Source organism: Lytechinus pictus, chromosome 4 (genome assembly GCF_037042905.1).
Source record: "Lytechinus pictus isolate F3 Inbred chromosome 4, Lp3.0, whole genome shotgun sequence".
NCBI lineage: Eukaryota > Metazoa > Echinodermata > Echinoidea > Temnopleuroida > Toxopneustidae > Lytechinus > Lytechinus pictus.
Genome location: NC_087248.1, coordinates 30272021 through 30282033, shown reverse-complemented (window position 1 = coordinate 30282033; position 10013 = coordinate 30272021). Strand labels below are relative to the sequence as shown.

Here is a 10013-nt window from a genome sequence, read left to right as displayed (position 1 = left end):
ATTTTGCTCTCTCGCAACTTCTTTAAAATTTCACATAATACAGCATTTTCCCTGTGCCCCCCCCCCCACTTTCAACTTCACTTCGCCGCTCCTATTTGTATGTTTATAGCTTTTCCTTTTGCAACCAGTTTTAATGAAAATCGACAGGAAATGTCATACTTCATGAATTTGGGGTTGTGATGAAAATTATTTAAAAAAAATTGGACTTGAAAAAAAAAAAAAAACTTTTCCATCTTTATCAAGTGCTTCCTAAGCTAAGTCACTCTTCAATTTGTTGGATTTCTTGAATGAAAACATCTGTTACACCAGTCCTGCAGATTGAAAAAATAGAGAAAGAAAATCAATGAATTTAAATTAAAATTGTCATGATTTGTAAAACATAAATGTTTTAAGAAAAGTAAGACTATACATACCGGTATATAAATTTCTTCATCACATAACATAGAAAATCTTACTTCTACTAATTATAAACTTGTACTTCTACAAAGCATATCACTTAAACCTGTTCTATGCACTTTGCATACCACTCTCCATTATAACTTCATGTACTCTATAAAAATAATGTCAGAGATTTCCCATAAATATGAATATATGAATTAACATATATAAATTATATATAATAGTCAGAATTAAAGATGATATGTTTTGTTGCACAGAATATTTTGATCTGCGAATAAAAACGACACCTATCTATAACCTAAAAACAGAATTGAAATGTTTTTTTCAAAGGCAGGTCTATTTGTTGCCTAAAAATATTGTGAAAACCCCCCATTATTAAAAATAATCACTTATTAACTCACTCATATAACTGCTGTAGGTTGTATTTCTCTTTGTGGTCCTATCACTGTTCTATTAGGCCTACTTCACCAATTGTTTATCATCATCAATCACCTCCATGGAAATTGTAGAGCTGCATCATCCTATTGGACAAAATGTAAAATAATAAGATTTAAAAAAAAATGAAAATCTACAAATATGAAATATGAATATCACACTAAAGAATGAATAAAATGAATTTTATAAAATATAAAACATGAAAAATAAATATTGCTTTGTTTATAAACAAATAGGAAATAAAAAGGCCATTTAAATAATAGTAGATCAAGGACATGACCTTATTTTATAAATTTGCCCAAGGTACATAACTTTTGGCATTGGTTCTATTGTAGACTCGAGAGAGTCGAGAGCCTGTATATATAAGAAGTGTATATTCAGTATAAATCCTACCTCTTAGCAGTGGCTCAGGTTATTTTTATTTAATGTAAACATGGTTAACATTCATTTCAATGCATGTAATGTATCTGTAATTTTTTATGGGTTAGTTTAACTTTTATACCTGGATGAGAATCTGCAAAATGATACATGCACTTATGATCATCATGTTTAACCATAGGTACCGGGTAGACCTCTACTGTTTTTCTTGTTCTTCAAACTCAACCTGTTTGTGAAAGAAAAGAGAGAACAATAAGTGTCAAGTGATCTCTTTCATGGCCGTATGTACACTGTAAAAAAAAACTGATTTTACAGGAAAAAAACAAGATTTTGCAGAAAGCAATAACAGAATCATTCTGTAAATTCATAAAACAGGAAGTTTTCTACAGAACAGATCTGTTTAAAAAGAGGAAAATGGTGTTTTATTTAAGGAAATTTGTAAGGTTCCATACACCAAATACCAATTTCCTGTAATTTTACATGATATAGGCCTAATGTAAGATTATGCAATCTGGTAAAATTACAGGTGTTCTCGAGACTCTGCTGCAGGAACTTCTTTTATTTTAAGAATACATTTTCTAACAGTGTAGGGGGAGGGGTTTGGGTGGGAGCTGAAATGTGAAAACCTTCATAAAAAAAGAATTGCATGAAATCCTTCAATTTTACTTTAGAAAATGCAAAAAACAGCCCTAGGCAATATTGGTAGGTTCGGGCCCTCACTTTCTGAATTTCAGGTTTCTCTAATTTTTTTTCACATGTCTGCCCCCCCCCAAAAAAAAAAAAAAAAAAAAAAAAAAAATCTGCATCTTTTTATTCCGAATCTTAGTTCATTTGATTTTAACAACATAATTTCATAATTTCATGCACTAGGTCTAGATCTATTTGTAAGAAAGGGGATATAATAAGATGGCAAATATAGCGATCTTCAACGCTTATATATAAGCGTCGAAATTTGTAGCCATCTCCTTGTATTAGTCTATAATATACGACGTGTCAAATTGTAGCGAACTAGTTCGCTATTTCCAGATCTCCTCTATATATATAATATATACGAGGGGGAATTGTAGCGAACTAGTTCGCTATTTTCCAGATCTCCTCTATATACAAACGACTGGAAATTGTAGCGAACTCGTTCGCTATTTTTCGGATCTCCTCGATATGTACACGAGGGGGAATTTTAGCGAACTAATTCGCTATTTTCGAGATCTAGCTCCTCTATATATACATACGGGAAATTGTAGTTCGCTATTTTTCGGATCTCCTCGATATATACACGAGGGGGGAAAATAGCGAACTACTTCGCTATTTTTCGGATCTCCTCGATATATACACGAGGGGGAATTGTAGCGAACTAATTCGCTATTTTTCAGATCTCCTCGATATATACACCAGGGGGAATCGTAGCAAACTAGTTCGCTATTTTTCGGATCTCCTCTACATATACACGACCGGAAATTGTTGCAAACTAGTTCGCTATTTTTCGGATCTCCTCTACATATACACGACCGGAAATTGTTGCAAACTAGTTCGCTATTTTTCGGATCTCCTCTATATATATACGAAGGGGCATTGTAGCGAACTAGTTCGCTATTTTTTTGATCTCCTCTACATATACACGACCGGAAATTGTTGCAAACTAGTTCGCTATTTTTTTGATCTCATACTATGCAATGTGGCAAACTGTAGCGAACTAGTTAGCATTTTTTCCAAAGCTTACATTATTGTGAACAGGCGCGTAGCCAGGGGGGGGGGGGGGGGCGGTGGCCCCCCCAAAAAAAACGTCCCCAAAAAAGAAAAAGAGAAGGGAAAAAAGAGAGGAGAAAAGGAATAGGGAAGGGAGGAAAGGGAAGAAAGGTAGCTTTGTGGTTTTTTTTTTATTTTTATTTTTTTTTTTTTCTCAAAAGAGAAACTCCTTCACTCTTGCTCTAAATTTATATATGAATTTTGCTTCCGCGCTGTGCGCGGTTAAATGATAATATTGAAGTTCTCCATTGTTTCCCCCACCCTTTCTCTAACCCTGTTTTTCCACCTCAGCTATATGTGTTTCTTGCCAGTTAAAGTTCGAATGTATACATTAGGGCATGGAATTAGAGTAAGGTTAGGCCGAAGTATATGAAGTTATCTCTTTTTTTTATTGATTGCGGAACTTCTGGACGGGTCGGCCCTGGGCGGGTAAAATCTTTATATCAATTTCTGCCGTCACCTCCATAAAGTCAACTTCTCCTGCTTTTCAGCTCATCACTAAACAACCATAATTTGGGGGCAAACAGGTTCCTAATTTAAAAAGAGGAAGGTATGAAATTCGTGTCGTATTAGATAGAAAAGTACAATATTTATTATCAAATTCTATTAAACCTCATGTCATTTCCCTGCACATTCATCTCCTGTCCTGTTTTGCGCACTCAGTTTGAAATTTTGAATGACACTATAGGGTTCTTTATAATTCAAAATGAAGCGCTTCAGGATAAGTCAAAGAAATTAGGCATCCTTTTTTATATAATTTCAATGAATCACAGAAGTTTCAAATTTTTGCGCACTATTTTCCTTGTAATGAAGTTCAATAATCTTAGAAAATCAATTGAATTAGACCCGATGGGGTATAGAGATATCTGCATTTGATGAAACGTCCGCCCTTTGAAACTTCAGAGGATCATAAAATTGCTCTGCGCGGGGAGGAATATCTTCCTCCCGGCATATAAACTTCTTCTCCTCTGTTTTGCGAGTTATGCACTGTCGCTAAATTGTTTGTAATCAAATCTGATCTTTCCAAGGGAAGTATTCAATCTATCTTTGAGAATACCCTTTTATCGGGACCCTTTTCATGGCAAAAAAAAAAAAAAAAAAAAAAAAAACGCTTTAGCCTCCGCGCTCTGCGCGGGGTTATTATTATTTTAATTTCCTCCATTGTATTCCTTTTTATGCGTTCGCTCACAATCACTGTTGAACTGAACAAGGTTCATGAAAAAAAGGTTAAAAATCACAATATTGTCAACTGAATTGGAGCTGATATAGATACTAGAGACGAGAGAGACGGCTCCTTTTCATTTTAATTTATGAAACACCAAAATCTTCGCGCTTCGCGCGGGAGGGGGAAACTCCCCCTCCCTGGACCCAACCCCTAGGGAGCGCGCTTCGCGCGCTCTGTAAGTGTTGGCACGCTTCGCGTGCGATTACCGCCCCCTCAAAAATGAAATCCTGGCTACGCGGTTGATTGTGAAGGCTTCAAAGTGCAAATCTGCAGGTTTTGGCTGTATATATTGGTGCCATATTGTCAAATTGTAGCGGAGCTAGTTCGCTATTTTCCAGATCTCCTCTATATATAAAATTATATACACGAGGGGGAATTGTAGCGAACTAGTTCGCTATTTTTTGGATCTCATGATCATACACCAGGCCAGCTAGGGGAATAGTAGCAAACTAGTTCGCTATTTTTCGGATCTATATATATATATAGAAGATATCCGAAAAATAGCGAACTAGTTCGCTACAATTCCCCCTCGTGTATATAAGTTTATATATAGAGGAGATCTGGAAAATAGCGAACTTGTTCGCTACAATTTCCCGTCGTATATATATATAGAAGAGATCCGAAAAATAGCGAACTAGTTCGCTACAATTCCCCCTCGTGTATATAATTTTATATATAGAGGAGATCTGGAAAATAGCGAACTAGTTCGCTACAATTTCCCGTCGTATATATTTATATATATATAGAGGAGATCCGAAAAATAGCGAACTAGTTCGCTACAATTCCCCCTCGTGTATATAAGTTTATATATAGAGGAGATCTGGAAAATAGCGAACTTGTTCGCTACAATTTCCCGTCGTATATATATATAGAAGAGATCCGAAAAATAGCGAACTAGTTCGCTACAATTCCCCCTCGTGTATATAATTTTATATATAGAGGAGATCTGGAAAATAGCGAACTAGTTCGCTACAATTTCCCGTCGTATATAATTATAGAGAGGATCGAGATCCGAAAAATAGCGAACTAGTTCGCTACAATTCCCCCTCGTGTATATAATTTTATATATAGAGGAGATCTGGAAAATAGCGAACTAGTTCGCTACAATCCCCCCTCGTGTACATATAGAGGAGATCCGAAAAATAGCGAACTAGTTCGCTACAATTTCCCGTCGTATATATATATAGAAGAGATCCGAAAAATAGCGAACTAGTTCGCTACAATTCCCCCTCGTGTATATAATTTTATATATAGAGGAGATCTGGAAAATAGCGAACTAGTTCGCTACAATTTCCCGTCGTATATAATTATAGAGAGGATCGAGATCCGAAAAATAGCGAACTAGTTCGCTACAATTCCCCCTCGTGTATATAATTTTATATATAGAGGAGATCTGGAAAATAGCGAACTAGTTCGCTACAATTTCCCGTCGTATATATATATATATATATAGAGGAGATCCGAAAAATAGCGAACTAGTTCGCTACAATTCCCCCTCGTGTACATATAGAGGAGATCTGGAAAATAGCGAACTAGTTCGCTACAATTTTCCGTCGTATATATATATATATAGAGGAGATCCGAAAAATAGCGAACTAGTTCGCTACAATTCCCCCTCGTGTATATAATTTTATATATAGAGGAGATCTGGAAAATAGCGAACTAGTTCGCTACAATTTCCCGTCGTATATATATATATATATATAGAGGAGATCCGAAAAATAGCGAACTAGTTCGCTACAATTCCCCCTCGTGTACATATAGAGGAGATCTGGAAAATAGCGAACTAGTTCGCTACAATTTTCCGTCGTATATATATATATAGAGGAGATCCGAAAAATAGCGAACTAGTTCGCTACAATTCCCCCTCGTGTATATAATTTTATATATAGAGGAGATCTGGAAAATAGCGAACTAGTTCGCTACAATTTCCCGTCGTATATATATATATATATATAGAGGAGATCCGAAAAATAGCGAACTAGTTCGCTACAATTCCCCCTCGTGTATATATATAGAGGAGATCTGAAAAATTGCGAACTAGTTCGCTACAATTTCCCGTCGTATATATATATATATATATAGAGGAGATCCGAAAAATAGCGAACTAGTTCGCTACAATTCCCCCTCGTGTATATATATAGAGGAGATCTGAAAAATTGCGAACTAGTTCGCTACAGTTTGACACGTCGTATAATATAGACCAGCCATTCTCAATTAATTTTGTTGAAGCGCCAAATTTCTTGTTGAGAATCTGGACTGCTCCACTATCAAACACGCGAAGAGCGAAATATTGTGGTATAAGGGGGGGGGGGGGAATGCAGGACCACCTGAAGAGCTTAAAGGTCAAGTATTCCAGCAAAATGTTGATTTGAATAAATAGAGAAAAATCAAACTAGCAAAACGCTGAAAATTTAATAAAAATCGGATGTAAAATAAGAAAGTTATAACATTTTAAAGTTTTTCTTATTTTTCACAAAACAGTGATATGCACAACTCAAAATGAGACATTCGATGATATCCCTCACTCACTATTTCTTTCTTTTTATTGTTTGAATTATACAATATTTCATTTTTTATAGATTTGACAATAAGGACCGGCTTGACTGAATCATATAGTATGAAACAATGCTCATTCCACATGTTTAGGGAGGAATCAATCGTTGTCTCGCTTGACAATGAGGAGAAAATTAGAATATTCCCTATTTCATATGATAAGATACAAAATAAATAGTGAGTAGATGACGTTATCAGTCTCCTCATTTGCATACCCACCAGGATGTGCATAAAAATTATAACTGTTTTCTGAAATTAAGCAAAACTTTAAAATGTCATAACTTTCTTGTTTTACATCCGATTTTGATGAAATTTTCAGTGTTATGCTTGTTGGATTTTTCTCTTTTTATTCACATCAAATTTTTGTTGGGGTGGACGTGTCCTTTAAGTAAAAAGCCTTTTAAATGGCCGAGAGGGGTTCTCAATCAACAGAAGATATAAAAATACCAATTACACAATTTATTTAAAAAAAAATGATAAGTGACTTGCTCAAATTAGTGTTAATTATTATGTTTCTGTATTAAATGTTGTTCTTGATGAGGGTCGTGTTTGAAAAGCAAACCGGGTATGTTGATTAGTGGTAGAGCGTCAGCCTCATGAACGGGAGGCCGTGGGTTCGATCCCCAACAGAGTCATACAAAAAAAAATATATATAGGAATGGAACCTTCTGCCTTCTTGCTTGGCGCTCAGCATTTAGATTGGAGAAGGGTAGTAATAACATATGATAGAAATGCAGGGCCCGCTGCATTTCCCTAACCGAAATGGCTACCCTGAGTAAATAAAACGTAATTATGATTATCATTGTTATTATTAAAAGCACTGTTCACATAATTATTATGTACATAGTCTTTGTACCAATCGTAAATGAATACATTAAATAGATCCTCCTTAATAGGGGTTATCGAATGCTAGATTACACAAAATCAGAGGAAATCAAATAGCAATTATATTTCAAAAAGAGCGAGTGAGTTTTTATTTTCCCTTTGTAATTAAATGATCAAACCTCAATTCCAGATTAATAGTAGATCAACCTTTTATTTTCTACTGCTTTTTCTTTTTCTATACCGGCTCCCACGCGCCACTCCGGAAGGCTCGGTGCGCCACAAGTGGCGCGCGCGCCACCATTTGAGAATCCCTGATATAGACTAATACAATTAAGGAGATGGCTACGAATTTCGACGCTTATATATAAGCGTTGAAGATCGCTATATTTGCCATCTATAAAATACCGGCTGCGCGGGCGGGAGCTCCCTGGGTTACCGGCAGTCATACTCGTATCGTACATGTAAATGTAGTCGTGTAGGCCCAGACCTACATCTAGGGCCTAGGCCTAAAATTATAGACCTAGATCCTAAGCCCTGGGGGTACGTGTCGAGGGTTGGGAAAGTATAAGTTAGATGACTAGATTTGAATTAGGTAGGCCCAGATCTACGTACAAGCATCGATGGATAAAAGTAAAGACTAAAGTAACATAAACTGATGAATTAAAATTAAGAAGAAAAACTAGGCTCTGTTAACCAGAAATTAGATCTTGATCTATTGAAAATAAGAGTGAGACAAACATGCAGAGCAGCATGTTATTTCTAAAGTAATACCGAGTCTTATTAACTATATAAATAACAATAAGAATTAAAATGGGTGGGGGCTAAATGCAGAAGAAGCCTGAAGTTATGCAAAATAAATTTGATATCTGAAACTGACGAGAATCTATTGACACAATGATGACAGGCATATCTTCTTCCACATCACTCCGCTTCACAGTATTCCTGACTGAGTCTCGATCTACTGAAGATAGATGCAGATCTCCCTCTAGATCTAACGTTATACAGTGTACAAAAAGAAACTTCATTCTTCTTGTTTTAATCAATCGTGGGCTCCCGGCCCGATTTTCTCTCGATGCCCAGCCGGCTAGGAGCCCGTACAAAATACATGTGGTTGACACAGCGGCATAACCACTGAAAAGCAACATACAGGCTGCACTGGGCCGGGCGACGATGACAATCTAACTTCAATTTCAAAGACCAAATTCTGCTTTTCTTTAACAGAAGAATGATAGCAAAGTCTCTAATTAGTTAAAGAAATAACCTAAGATCACAAAATACAGTGTGAAATGTGTAAATAGTCCACAGAATTAATGTGGTTATATCAATTTATACGTACTCACCGGAGTGTTCGTAGGTCCATTTTTGTGTGGAAAGAAAAGTTTCATAATGAATAAATTAGATGACGTAATGAGGTCAAATGAATAATTAATTCTGTAACACGATACCACTAGTATCGATGACAAAGAATCGGGAAAATCGCGTATTAATGACGCTCTTAGCCAATGAAAAGGCCGGATTATGAATATCTTCATGCTCATGAATATCAATGAGGGCTTATTTTTGTCTTCAAATGATCGCGGTAGGCGGAGCCTAATCTCATTTGTTTTGTGCTGAACGCGCACGCAGCTTTCGGTCTAGTAATATATTATAAGGTCTTTGCACTGGGGCCTATGCTCTAGTATAGACCGGCTAGGCTAGGGCCCTATCTATAAGTGTCACTAGGCCTAGTCACTAATAAGCCTAGACCAACCTGACTCCATTGTTGAGAACTGTGCTAGTAACTTAGTGTTAGAGCCAGAGGCTACACACGAAACCCATGCAAATGCAGAAAAAATACAGTTAGTGTTCAGTTCTTAAATATTTTCAGATCTCTAGACCCTAATATTAATTTTAGCTGATGATTGGCATTGCCCATTTTGCAAATGCAGCGCGGCGGGGGCAGAGGGAGGGGGTAACACTAACGAGTAACGTTGAGTCTTATCCATTGTAGTGTAACGTGAGACCCTATCAAAATAACCTTTAAAAAAAAGTATGCTGCCACCACAATAGTTTAGAGAGTTATTGAGCTCTTGGCCAAGCATAATTTAACACTTGACCGTAATGAAGAAACTTTTCTTCGATGAGAACTTTAAAGAGCTAGTGAACCACCAATCAGAATAGCCATCTCATGATCCATAATATCTGAGTTCTACTACGAGCTCTGCGATTGGTCCATCTTCTTGCATCGACCGCCAACTTTTAGCCTCTCCATTCTGCCAGAACCACAGAGGTTGAAGGAGCTCCGATGATCTGAAGAAAACCGTCTTTTCTCCCATCACAAGACTTCTGTCATACTCCAGCGTCCTGACCTTCACAGCAGAATTTAACTGGTGAGTTTACTCACTAAGTGATTTAGTAAGATTTAATTATATAACCATGATATTTCTCATCTTTCATCGATAGAGTTAGCCAT

At 36.5% G+C, this 10013-nt stretch overlaps 1 long non-coding RNA gene across 2 annotated transcripts; it reads right to left on the bottom strand.

The window, feature by feature from the left end:
• Window positions 1–223: 223 nt before the first annotated feature.
• LOC135154000 (uncharacterized) lies at window positions 224–8992 on the bottom strand. Of its 2 annotated transcripts, none has more exons than XR_010293459.1 (4): window positions 8902–8992; window positions 1337–1438; window positions 801–920; window positions 224–311 (listed from the first exon to the last, which is right to left on the bottom strand). It is a non-coding gene; the product is annotated as an uncharacterized LOC135154000 (long non-coding RNA). The 2 variants fall into 2 exon arrangements; XR_010293460.1 differs by having other exon boundaries at window positions 8898–8955.
• Between the last annotated feature and the right edge of the window lie 1021 nt (window positions 8993–10013).